This window comes from Pempheris klunzingeri, chromosome 12 (assembly GCF_042242105.1).
Source record: "Pempheris klunzingeri isolate RE-2024b chromosome 12, fPemKlu1.hap1, whole genome shotgun sequence".
NCBI classification, from domain to species: Eukaryota; Metazoa; Chordata; class Actinopteri; order Acropomatiformes; family Pempheridae; genus Pempheris; species Pempheris klunzingeri.
Window position 1 is genome coordinate 6,186,646 of NC_092023.1, and position 14,108 is coordinate 6,200,753.

Below are 14,108 nucleotides of genomic sequence, written 5' to 3' on the forward strand. Positions count from 1 at the left end.
AAGCACAAAAACCAGTCTTCAGGGCACACTGAGTTGACACACAGGCATGCACCCTGCACATACATGCGGACACAAATACATATTACAAATGCGAGACAGAGAGAGCCTGGGGTGTTTGGTTTCTTTCCTTTTGCGTAATGTTTTTTCAGGCATACTGGAGTCTTCTCGGTCTGTCATTGTTGAACAGGGTTTAAAATAGACCGGGGTATTTGGAGGCAGCTTAGTTGCAACTGCAACACACGTGATTGAATTAGATTGCTGTCAGTTGGGTCCATTATAGAGATCCCTTGGATATTTTCCATCAGCGAGTTGGTCAAGAGAGTGTCTCCTGTTACACCATTTTTCTTGGAGTGTTTAGCCACGCTGTGCTTATCGATTCACACATGCTACGATATACTGAAGTATGCTATTTCAAGCAAAAAGTCTCCAATAATGGGTTTGATGATATGCAACTGGAGACGTTGAAAGTGCTTGCAGTAGTTCTTGGTTTGCGCGCTACAGGAGACTTTCCAAGCAGGTCATGTTTTGTGAAAAGCTCAAGACTAAATTTTGACTGACATCAAGTTTAAGAGATCAACAACTGAAAGACCTTAAGCATGAATGACACAGCAAGTGAAGCATGCAATGGGTCTATATTGGCTCAAGAGGTATAGCATAGACTGGCCACTCAGTGTGGCATGCTCAAGTATGATCATATTAAAGCTCAACACGAATTGTGGCATCCTTAAGTTAGCACAGCTCTATCCTTGTCATTGAGATTTCCTTGAGACTTGGCTGCTGTTGGTGACATTAGACCAATGCAGCAGAATATATGTCTTGTAAAGCCCGGGCCACGAGGATTGAGTGTGTACCAAGGTTGCACTTGGACTATTTTTCACCCTCCACTGAGCTAAAAATAACGTGATGGTATTTTGGTATTTTGCCACCTGCATTATTAGAACGCCCTTCCTTTGCCTACTGCTGCACCTTTAATCTAGAAATAAAGGATTAGAAATATCTAACCTTGACATTTTAAGTTGTTAAAAAAAAAAAAATTCTTGAAAATGTGTGTTTGCTTTTGAAAGTGTAATTAGTTATTTTTCCATTCTCTCTGTTTCTTCATTCAGCTTTTCTCCTTAAATCGGTGCTCAGCTTGTTGTTTCATTTTTGGCACAGATTTTTCACGTATGGAACTGTGAAGCCAACTGCTAAACTGTTTTTGTGCGGCCGTGCTTCCCTGTTAATTTCTTGAATGGTAAAATTCCTCTTCATTTTCTTTGTTTCAGAAAATGTGGTGTTTAATTTCAATTCCTGAAACATGAGAAAAAATGAGTCAATATAGATGGTCAGGACGGCAGCTCAAAGAATCAGGTGTTGGCTACGCATGGGCTCACGCAGAGGTGGATGTCTTTAAACGTCACACGTCACATTGTCAAGTGACCTTTTATACAGCTAATTTGTTCAATCATCTTCCATACCTATTTATTTCTAGGAATTCAGGGTCATGGAGATGGAGATTAGATCACCGGGTGGTGAAACATCGTGGACATGCTGACCATACAACGCATGCTATGCATTTACGTGCGCGCAATATAATTTTATAATAACAAGATTAAAGCTATTCTCTGACTATTGCAGCTGTCAGGTCAACTCCTTAACCAGATTATTTTAAGGGTGAAATTGGAGCAAAAATAATCTGATCAACAGAGCCACAGCGCATTATTTATCAGACTTTTGAATTACAGTACTGTGGTGTTATATCTCACTTTCATGTCTGCCAGTGCTTTGATTCTCTGCACGCACCAGGAAAGTCAGTGTGAACAGAACAGGATGTCTATAAACAGCAGCATGGCCAGCAGTGGAAAAAACAATTTATATTTTGAGGCAACAACAAAAGTGCTTTCGTGTTACAAGTAGCATTTTTTTTTTTTTTTCTATTTTCTTATGGTTTACCATGTGAACTGTAGCCCAATTGGACTGTAACTCTCAGTTTCATTAAAAGTTGCTATTAATTTATGCTGATAATCAAAGTGTTGTGGATTCAGTCAAATGCACATGTTTAATTTGATATTTAAGAAATAGTACATGAACTCAAAATACCTGTGCACAATATTTACATTCACATTTATTGTAATTAAGACATACACCAGTGTTTACATCTGCTACTTTTCAAATAGTTGAATTGCTCTGAATACTTGAATCACTCTTCTGAGTACTCTACACCACCACCATGTATTGACTGTGGCCACATCTCTCCCACATGCGTCTTGCATCACATCTCCTCTCTGTCTTCCTCTCTCAGCCTGCCTCTGTGTCTTTTCCTCCCCGTTGCTCTGCTTCTGTCCCTCTCTCTACCCGCGTCCTCCAAACCTCCCCTCCCACACACTCTGTCTCACACACCTACTGTCTGCCCGCCAGGTTTCTGTTGCTAAGCAACAAGCAATGAGCGATGGTCTGTTCTTATGAGAGCGACGTTTGTCCATCATGATCTCATACTTGCCTCTGCCGTGTACAGATGCACCGGATTTCTTTCGATAGAGTTGTAGCGGATCTCTGTGCAGAGAGATTAGTGCCGTTTGTGGATTTGAATGGCAGATTTTGTATTTTGGTACTTGTCTTGAGCCCTGATTTAATAAAACAACTTTCAAAATTTGATTGATTACATTTGCAAGCCTTAATTTTAAAATGAGGCTTGCAACTCCCTTGGATAGTTATTGAACCAAACACAAAATCAGATTGCAATTAGATCACAATGTGTGAAGTTTATTTATTCAACAGTTTTTTTTTTTCCCCCTCGTATATCAGTGGTACAGTATTAAGAGTCATTTAATTAAATTTCATCTGCTGGTGTAAACCTCCCTCTTTTATTTGTTTAAAACATAACCAATTTAAATCAGATCTTTATAAATAGTTTTTTGTTGCTTAGAAAATGTTATAATTTGGAGCACAGAAACAAGTGGAGCACAGAAACTATAATAATATTCAAATTTCCACAGTGTGCTGTAATCTGAAGCTGCTGCTGAACATGCTTGAATCACCACTGCATCCCTTCTCATCCCTCCCTGGCTCCTTATGTTACCAAGCTGAGAATTTCCCTGTTGCTTCATCCCTTTTGATTAGTCCCTTGGGCTCATACGGCTTTTATTTTGACAAATGAGCCCGGTGCTGGGGGCTAAAAGCACTTACAACAGTATTGATTAACAGTGGCTATTAGCTAGTGAAGAGGAGAGAAAGATGTTCTTACAGTAAACCTTCACTGGCCGTCCAGAGCCTGTTAAATACATGCACTAAGGCTGGGGATTAGTGATGTGGATTTCCTCACCGATGCTTTGGAAGAAAAGCTCATGAGCTGGTTGATACTTCATCACAGCAGGCATAATGGATCTAGATGAGTGGATTATTAAGGCTCCCTCTTTGCTGTGCAGCATCTCAAAACCGGGATGAAGCCGTAACGTCAACTGTCATTGTGATGTAACACGCATTGGTGTCATTCACGTCAAACTTTTGCATACATGTTCACTTGGCAGAAAAATGCTGTATATATTTGCCTTTCCTTGCACACAAGCATCAAAACATAACTGAGGAGTACATCATTGTAGTTATCATCTTCAAGGACAGCAAGTGATCTTCTTTAAAGAAAGAGCTTTCAAGAGTTCAAGCTACTTCATGATTAATGATTCACTCACACACACACACACACACACACTCCTCCCTTGTCGCCTGCATTGTTGCTTCAGTATAATTTCATAAAATAAATCCTCCTTTCATGCAAATGCAGCCATAACACACAGTGTATTTCACCCCCCCGTGACTTGCCCTTGGATTTGTACAGTGCTGCAGCAATCAAGTGCACACTGTGTGGACAGTAGAGGAGAGCTGATTCAGTCTTCACATCATCCCATGTGAAAGCTGTTGCCAACTCTCTCTCTAACGCACCCTGACAACACTTTTTATTTTTATGCTGAATTTTCAGTGTTGTTTATTCAAGCTCAACTCTGCAGCCTGTAGGGTCAAATTGCTGACTCTGGGGAGGTGGTTTTCTCCACCCCTACTCACACAAACCACTGCCATCACAGGGGATGCCTCTCCCAACCTCGGGCGAAAGGCAATCCCGCAATGCTTTCTGTCAGCTCCTCAAATCCCAAACCTGTTCCAAAGACAACAACAACTCCACTAACAGGAACAGGCAGATCACGGCGGAAACCAGAGCTGATGCTCATCTTACACTGAACACAAACAAACATGGCTCAACTTGGATGCTCAGTGCTTCCTCTGAGCTCTGTGCGCCTTGTCTGTGGATGTTTCATTCTACAGTAAAAATCCTTTGATTTGGTAAAGTTGAGCACCACGCAGTCAGAGAAAGACAGAGAGAGGATGCCTCAGTCCTCCCCAGCAGCCCACTTTACACTTGACATCACATAGAGGCTTAATGCTGTGAAATACGGTCCAGTGTTCCTCCAAAGGCAATGACCTTTCCTATAAACACACAGATTGCTTTGCTGTGCTGCCATCTTGCATAATTACACTGATTCTCTGTAGGCTTGAGAACGTGTATACACACTTGCAATGTTTCATCCAGACTCCAGTCCCCCTTAATGGATCTTGTTAGTGAGGTCAAAGTCCTCTCTATTTAGGGTCACCCTAAAGACACAGAACCTTCCTTGTGGAACACATCGCAGGCCTTGGTGTTGGCTGACAGGAGAGCACGAGCCATAACACCCATGCGTCCTCTTCCCATCTCTTCTTCCTAACTCCAGGGTTAAAACATGCAAATTCTGTATGAAGGAAGCTGATTTATTTTCCCCAGTGGGAGGCGTGAGATCTAAATTTAAAATGATTAAATGAGCCTAGAGTTAGAAAATCATTTGCACTTCCATTTGTTAGCCTCTGAGCTGTTCTCAAATCAAGGGCAAGTCTCTGAATCATTAGGCTCAGATGACTGCCTTTTTTAAAGCCTTTAACAAGAACATTTCCCAAATAACGGTGTTGACCCCCATATTGTGTAATACAATTTGTGGGCCTAATTGACACATTCTCAGAAACTGGAATAATTTAAATCCAGCTTTGTTTAATACTGCCCATTAGCCAAATTGGTCTTTTTGCATCCAAACTCTTACTTTTTTTGCAATTACCAAACAGTTGACTGGGAAACTGGATTAAAATTCAAACCCATACCTTCTTTACTCTTGTTCCATATCAAGCATGTGGCTTAAGCTTGTCTCGCTAAATTCACATAGTCCTGTGCACTGGCTGGCATCAGCGAGAGTTTTTTACAGTATTATTGCATCAGGAGAAGATAAAGGTAATGAGACCTGTCTTTCAAGCAGAGAGAGTCTAATCTCCTTGGTCTCTTCAGGCTTCTCTTAAGCCGGTGGAGTGGAGTGGAGTGGAAAAGAGAGGAGAGAGGAGAGAGCAAAAAGAAATGGAGAGGAACTGAAGAGAAAGCAAAGGAAGAGTGACAACAATGAAGGGAGAGGAGAAGGAAAGGAGAATGGGAAGATAGCGTGATATGTGGTTAGACCAGATTACCTCAAACTGTACCTCAGGGGTTGATTTATGGTCAGCGAACTGTGACTGGGTATAATAGTGGTTTGATTGGCTGGCAGTTAGGGAGGAGATGACAAATCAAACAAGATCATGAAGAGAGGTTAACAGTGTGAGAGCTGTGAAAGTAGCAGTGGAAGATGAAGGCCCATTACCTTTTATAATTGTCAGAATGCATCACACAGTAACTTGTGTTTAAACATTTGGGATTGATTTTGCATCTTTGTAAATAAGAGCTAATCAAAAACATTATTTAGACCACGGACATGCTGTTGCATATATACACATCTGGTAACTTGGCATGCTGAAAGACTCTGCTCGTACTTTGTCATTCATGTCTTATGCGTGAATGCCCAGAAAACTGAGAACAATCATGCAACATTTCCAACTCATCTGTTGTTCTGTGGTTAGAGTGACTGATTCATTGAGTAACAGAGTTATTTTCTTGTTGGCTGAATACAAACTTGCAAACAAATTAAAAAAAACTGCCAAGCTTTATTGTCTATTGTTACACTAAACCGATAGTTTGTGTTGCATTTGTAGACTCGTATTGCACCAAGAAGAAACAACATCAACTCTTTCTCCCATGAGAGTATTGTTGGCTGTGTGCTTTCAACGCTGCACTTCAGCACCTACCAGTTTGCTGCAAAAAAATGTATCTGCCAGTCATGTCTGGATGTTGCTCTTTATAGAGTGGGCCCATTGATCAGCACAGGCCAGACAGCAGGGAGCCAATTAGGGCAATAGCTGCCATCTTGGTTGTTTTCCACTCTTGGAAAACACCTCACTAGCCTGTTCCGCAGAGGTTAATGGGCCCCCGATTTCATCTGTTGTACGCTGACTCACTTATTGACAGAGAACTCTCCCTCAGTCTGTATTTAGGAGGAAAGCTCATTAAAGTGTTAGGAGGGCAATAAGGTATCAAATCAAATCAACTTTATTTACGTAGCACTTTACACACCTTTTGATTAAGAAAGCTTTACAGCATACACAGAGGAAATTATTATTATTATTATTATACATGAAGAAATATCTGGTAAGCTAGTGAGTAAAGTGGGCTTTAAGGTGATTCTTGAAGGTTTCAGTTTCAGAGTTCCATAATTTTAGGTGAGGTAGTGAGAGAGACCGTCCTGTCCCCAGAACACGCCGTCCTGGATCTCAGGAGAGACAGAAGTCTTCGTTAGGCAGCGTGATGTAGGGACAGGAGTTCTTAAATGGAAAGCATATAACACCTTGTACACAAAACTCAGGATTTTAGAATCAAGGCTATATCTAACAGGCAGTCAGTGTTGGGAGGCAAGAATGGAAGTAATGCGCTCCCTCTTTTTTGACCTTGTCAAAACTCTTGCTGCTACAATTTGGACCAGTTGGAGACGAGACTGTGTGATTCCAGAATATAATGAGTTGCAATAAGTTGCAGTGAGCTGGATCAGAGCAAAGACAGGTGACATCTTGACAAGGTTGTTGTTGTAGCTGTTGTTGTTGTCTGTGCTGCTCTATAAACTCACCAATGGTGTGGAAGAAACAAGCCTGTGGAGAGGAAAGGTTCATACTTTCAGTTCATTAACGAGGTCCTGAAAACCTTAATTATAGACCTCAAAAATGGCCCCTTAAAAACATATATGCAATGATTGAATATGGAAATAATGAATCCAACTTAGTTCTGACATCATATAAAGAAATACCAAGAATCTTACAAAATCATTTTCAAATTATTAGAATATGTAATGTGAGTGTTACCTCTGCAGATGACTATCACTTAAATTGAAATTCTTTCACTTTCCGTTTTTTTTTAAATAACCCAAATAGCATATCGGTCAACATGATTCATATTATGAGTAAGTGTTTCATCCTTTTATCTTCCTCCTTGTATGCTTTGATAAACCGAAGTGAAATATTAGATACAGTAAGTGATAAGTAAGAGGACGGAACTTAAGTCCTTAATTGACAAAATTCAGCAAGTCAACACTTGACTGAGACTCTGCATGTGTTCATGCTACAGTGCTTCTCTTCTAATATACAATATACAGAATATCTCATGATAAGGCTGCCTAGCATGCTGCAGTGTGGTTAAGACACATGCTGTTTTAGAAAATGACCTCCGTTTTTTGGCTCTGCGGTGCTGTGTGCAGCTGAGAATGTCCTGCTGCTGATGGAGCTCTGTTAGCGGAGATATGAGTGCTGCCACAGGCTCCGTGGTTAGGAGGTCCAGACAGGCGGCAAGCTTGGAGGCACACTATTACCTCCTGATTCATAGATGTGGTAAGCGATGCCGACACAAACTGAGCCCCTGATGAAATAGAAATCAATCATCGTCCTTTACACACACACACACACGTACTGTATATACGCGCACACACAGACCCACGAAATTGTCCAGCGCCCTTGAATGGATGAAAGTCCTGTTTGTTAGAGCAATAATAGAAAATAGAGTCAACCTTCAGGGTATAGCTGAACAGATAGAGGGTGGTGGTTCTAAGCAGCAAGAACATCACAAGGACAACAATGTCATTTTGAGGAACGTCACAGTAGCATTTAGTGCAAACATTACTCCTAAGAATTGTCTAAGTACCTCATACTGTAAGGTAGAAGGCTGCTTTTTTGAAAATATGTGGAACATTAGACATATTTTCTATTTGTGATGTCGAAATGCTTTGGGACCTTGTTCGACCATTTTGAAGGGGGATTCTCTTGAATTCTCGACATGTGCATTCATCCCATTCACGTGTACGTTGGACAAATGATGGAGATTCGCCTCAGGTGCCACTGATGGCTACAGTATGATAAAGGCTGATGTCATTCAAGCAAGTTGCTTTTTTTTTTTCATTCAACCTACTTTCTGATAGGATAAAATAGTGTGTAACCCCCCTTTGGAAAAACAGTGTAGGTTATAGCCTGGGTCAGAGCACACCTTAGTCATTTGCTATATACATACATAGATGTATATAATGTATATAGTATGTTCTTATACAAAGAATCAAGGACTTTGTATGTAAACTGGGATTTTTGTCCTTGGCGCAGTAACAACTGCATCTAAATTCTCCCCATGTCAGCAATCCCATTGAAGGGCATTTGTCTGGTTTATTAAATGGACCAATTTGAAGCGTTTCTCCTCAAGTCAGACCTCATTTGCATAGAAAACAAGAATGCGAGCCTGGTTGTATCACCATAGTAACGAGCCATCTCTTGATTTGTAAAAGATCACACGTGTGCACACGTAGAGGTGAATATGATTTTTGTATGTGTGGTATGTAATGACTTCACACTAATGATACTTCTTAACCTACACGGTCGTTTGTTAGATTCGCTCTCCTCCATCTACATTAAGGTAATTATGCTACCTCTTACATGTTTTCGTGCTCTTTGTGTCTGAGGCCGTTAATCGGTTTCCATGGTGATTACAGGGATAATTATATGTACTTGAGTTAAATACAGTAGAAGCAAAGATCAACAGTAGAAGCTTTTTGTCAGAGGTGGAGAGCCTGATTTACAGCTGCTTACCTTGTTCAGGGTAAATTATCAGGCTTCACAGACGGGAGCAGAGGTGATTGTCAGGTGCAAATTCGGTTGTGGTGTAATGTGGGATCAGCCATCTCTCGGGGTTTCTAAGAGTAATGGAGAGTGCAAAGAAAATTATGATATTGATTTTTGAGGTCTGAAACAGCTGCGGTGCCATTTATTGCTCAGTGACATCGTGAACTAAGTGAAACCTGCAGTTAGTGTTATTTGATGTGTTCTCCTGATGGTTAACGCCGCTAAAGCCTCTGGCTGACAAACAAGTGCAGAGGGAATAGAGATACGGATGTACATTAGCTCATGTCCGGTGCTCTTTAGCCAGGCTTTTTACACCAGAAATGTTCAGATGAAAAACTTCCATATGGGCTCTTTTATTGTATAGCCCTCATCGTAAGTATGCCCTCATTTAAGCCACTGGCCATCTATTATTTGCTGACATTAAGATGATAGAACTCAAAGATGTTACGGATGACAAGTACTGACCTTTCAGTCTCCCACAATTCACTGCGTTGTCTATTTTTATCCCAGACCACTGGGGCTTGAAATGTTGTATCAATGGAGGAGGTGCAGTACAGCATTATGAATCAACAGGACAGTACATTCAAGATTTTTTCTCTATCATTCTCCCTCCAGTCCTAGGGAAGTAACACTAATGTGGAAGTGTCTTTATTCTGTCCTCTTTTGTTTGGGGAGGGGGACATGAAAGAATGTGCGTCTTAGACAGCATGTTCTGCCTGGCTTACATTATGCTCTTTCATATCACTGTCTCATTGTCTCTCTTAGCTAGCCAAGGAGACGTCACGATTGGGACAAAAAGCTCACTCAGAGTGCAGCCATTTTGAGCAACGAGTTCCTGTCCTGTTATGAGGATGGTTGTGCTGTCCAAAAGAGATGTAAACCGTTTGGTTTGTCTTCCTGTTTGCAGACATTGTTGATTTGAGCCATTTATTTAGTTCAGTGTCCACTAATTGTCTAATCCTGCTCTGGCCTGGCACAGAGGGTGAACACAGTGCTAATGTGATTCTGGAGACGGACAACCTTTTGAATGACAGTGATGGCGTCAGCGATCACACTTTGGATAGTTTGGATACTTGTGGCTTGACTGACCTCAATCTCACAGTTTCTTGCTGCACCGTGCTGGAATTTGGGATTCTCTAAAAGACTTTTTGCAACTCAACCCCTGGAGTATAAGCTAAGTTTTATAGCTCACTGTATAACTCAACATTTCATTGTCATTGTCTCTAAAAAAAAAAAAAAAAAAAAAAGTGGATTTACTTTACATGACAAATGTTTTCACAGTATCAGCAGCACTGTAGCACAAGGGCTGATGTGCTCTGCAGCTGTCCACCCTCTGTAAATCACATTAGAGTGGTGATAGGAAAATTGTGATGATAGCGGGTGCTGTCCTGAGCAGATTGCATTCTAGGCTGTACCTGTGTAATCCCTAAATCAAACACATGGCAACCTAGGTAAGCCCTTAACCTCAGGATCAACGGGCTTTGTCCTGTAGAGTCCCATCATCTCAAATCAGAATGCTGCTCTTTGTTTTTGCACTTTGATCGCCATGTTTTTCAGTAGTAAACTGTGTTAGGGAACACGTGTTATTTATACATTCAGTATGTATGCATCCTTCAAGTCGCATGTCACTTTCTGATGGTGATTAGTCTGTACCATCAGCTTTATATGGTCCAGTGGGCATGACCTATACAGAGAAATAACAGCTTTTCTCCACACGCCGCTCAGCTTTGCACCTGCGTATGTGTGCAAGCGCTTTTAGTATATGAAGAAGCTCCTTATTCCTTCTCCCTTTTCCCTTCCGCGGTGACCCAGTGTAGGTCTGTAACCCAGGGACACAGGGTAACTGTACCGGCATTAAAATAGCAAACAGGGGGAACAGAGCATGTTATGAGATTCACTAGTTTCACGTCTCCCTGGGTTAGGCTATAAATAGCCCCTCACACTGGAATAGAGTTTTCCCCAGCGATGCGGACAAAAGCCAGAGGAACAGCTGCGCTTAAGCCAAGTCCTGTTAGATCAGCGGAGTCACATGGGCATGTTTCTGTCTGTCTCTCCTGTCTTTTCTCTCTGTCTTACTCTCTGTCTCTGGTCTCTCACTCCCCATTTCTCCTGCTCCTAATCTGTCCCGCTGTCTGTCTTTCACAGACTTGTTTATCTCCCTGTCCTGCAAGTCTTTTTGTCTCTCTGTCACATTCTCCCCCCTCTCTGTCTGTCTGTCTGTCTGTCCTGTGTTTGCTCAGTATCCTGTCTCTCTTCATGTCTTGTAATTTGTGTCTCTCTGTCATTACCTCTGCCGCACTTGCTTTATTGTTCTGTCATTCTATCTGCTTTTGTTTGTGTGGGTGTCCTTCTTCGTCTCCCATAGCCTCTGTCTTTTTGTCCCTGTTCTGTAGATTTCTTAGTGCCCGTATGTCTCTTTTTTTTTTTCCTGTCATGTTTTATCTGTCTTTTTCTTGCTCTTTATTACCAGGCCTCCCCTGTGTACTCTGTTAATTGGTACAATCCTAATATTAACTGTGTTCATCTGTCATTTTCTAAAAAGGTTTCATGAAGTAGGGAGATGAACTAAATTCAGTTTTTTAAATAGACATTTTAGCAGGTGATACATTAACACCTTAGACCTTTGTTAGGCATTAAACTCACAACGTGAAACAACAATCAAAGAACATAGCAGCAACTAGAATTCCACACAAATTCGTCCATCAATAATAATTGCAACCGCCATCTGATTTCATGCTGCACATGTTGCGAGTAGCTTTTCAGGTTTACCAGGTCTGTATGAGTACATTCACTTTGACGTGATGCTCATTTAAGAAATGTTGCTTCTTTCATTATATCGTTTTCCCCCCTTTTGAGTTTGGCTATAAACACATTCATCAACTCATCGCTGCTGAGCCCTCTCTCCTTCTGTCTCTCTGCCTGTCTCTCTTTCTCTGTCTGTCTCTCGGTTTGACATCACAGGTGTGTATATATAGCCAGCAGATGGATTCTCCCATGGCAGGCTGCTTCAGCGCTTCTCTCTCTCCCTCAGCTGAGGTCTACCACTGGCCTCTCAAATGAACTAGAAACAATTCCTTGTTTACATTGTCTCTTCTGATCTGCCCAACCATCAGTTTACGACCACATCCATTATTCATGTGTTCCCCTCCACCACACACATGCTCACAAACATGCACAGGAAAACATTACTGCTGCTGAATGTGTTCTTATAGCCTCCATGTTCAGGTGTGTGCCAGTGAGAATCACCATTCCCAGAATAACCCGGCATCAGTGGAGGTCTACACGTGATCTGAAAATAAATACAAAATAATGAAATCTAAATATTATATCTTGAAATCCTTGTAAAAATACACGTCTGACTATTCTGTTTGTCTGTTTAAAAACCTAATTCATGAAGACATTGTTGTTTGGGCTTTCCATGATGTGATGCAGCACCAGCAAATCTGTCAGTCAGGATTTATGTCTGATGGCATTTACGGCATGCTTGAAAACAAATCTGGAGGAAACGGTAGCAAAAAGAGCCAGACACGGGTACTGCTACTGTGAGACATGACTTGTGTGATACACAGTAGTTCTAGTGTGATGTAGTGTGTTCCCACTGTGTTTGGAGTGTGAGGTTGGTGGGCCCCTCTGGCTAAGAAGTAACTGCTGAGCACAGACTAGCACATACTATGCCACCACAACATGCCTGGAGTGCTATTGAACAGGCACACAGCCAATCAGAGTGAAACTTTAGACATCCCTGTGCATAGTGACCCGCATGCATACACACTTTGCTGAGTATTTCCAGCATGTGACAGGAGAGATGCATTCTGACTACGTAGACAAGTGAGGACCGAAGCAGTATGGACGTGGGGCTGTAGGTGGTTGAGAATTTAAGAGAAGTTAGATATACTTATTTAACTCAGCTTATCACGCCCTCATGCATCTGGGAAGCAGGATTTTGTGATATGAGCTTAAACTTTGAAATGTAGATGTTGTTTACATAAGCGTCTCAATTTAATTTAGTCCCAAAATTAAGATCCATCTGCCTACAGAAGCAGTAGCTGTCATTTATAATCACTGATTTTGTGTGACTTTTAAAGAAAAAACAAAATGCAGATCACACTCATGATAAATACTAGAAAAGTTTGCATGTCCCTAACACTAAGCCATTTAATGAGTATATAAAGCATAAGTAAATGAATTATCCACTGCAGTACTGAGAGGCCCAACGGCAACAGCAGATAATAATCTTATGACTAAGTCAAGCTTTTTTAGGGCCAGTTTATTGGCATTGTTATGGGGTTGGAATCAAATTAGGAAAATGGCAGCTGTGTCCATGCCATATCATTATGAAATGTAATCCAATTTGACCAGACAATCCTCTTGAAATGGACAGAGCACTCTCTTGGGCTCATCTGTGATAGCACTGCTCTTTAGCCCTGCAGAAATACTCAAGATGAAGTTTGGTTTGTCTTGTGTCGTATGTGTTCACATAAGCATTGGTCACCACAGCGGTTACTTGACTTGGGGTTTCATCTCCTTATTGGCCAATACTCTTCCTGGAATGAAATGTGTAGGGTGAACAACAAAAACAAAGTCACTGTAAACACAAATCTTTTTTTTAAAAATTTTTATTCACGTCATCGTTTTTGGATGTTAGGGGGCCGTCTAAAACAAAACTGCAGCAGTGTGACATGTACAGTCCTGGGACACAAATTTCACTTTGCTGACATAGCACTTAATCTGTTTGGATGGCTACTTGTCGGATGTCACTGTGAAGAGGGACATTGTAAAGTGCTGCATGTGTACCCTGTGGTAATATAAGCCTGCCTCATTGGAAAGGAGCAACGGGCTGCCATCAAGAAGGTTGAAAGTTATTGCAATTCCAGGGATTCTCTGTGGACACCATTTACTGGGCCTACCCCCGTGTTTTTATGAGACTGAGCGTGACACACACAAAACTTTATGCTTCATCTTTGTGCATGTGTGTGTACTCCATGTGGGTGCCTCAAAGGCTGTAAATCACGAGGAAATCTACTCATTCCCTTTTTCTGCCACAAGGACAG

The 14,108-nt window shown here is 41.4% G+C and overlaps 1 protein-coding gene across 1 annotated transcript in view; it reads left to right on the forward strand.

Moving 5' to 3' along the window:
* LOC139210505 (calcium-activated potassium channel subunit alpha-1a) overlaps nucleotides 1–14,108 on the forward strand; it is a 129,800-nt gene that overhangs the window by 17,456 nt on the left and 98,236 nt on the right. The window lies entirely within an intron of this gene.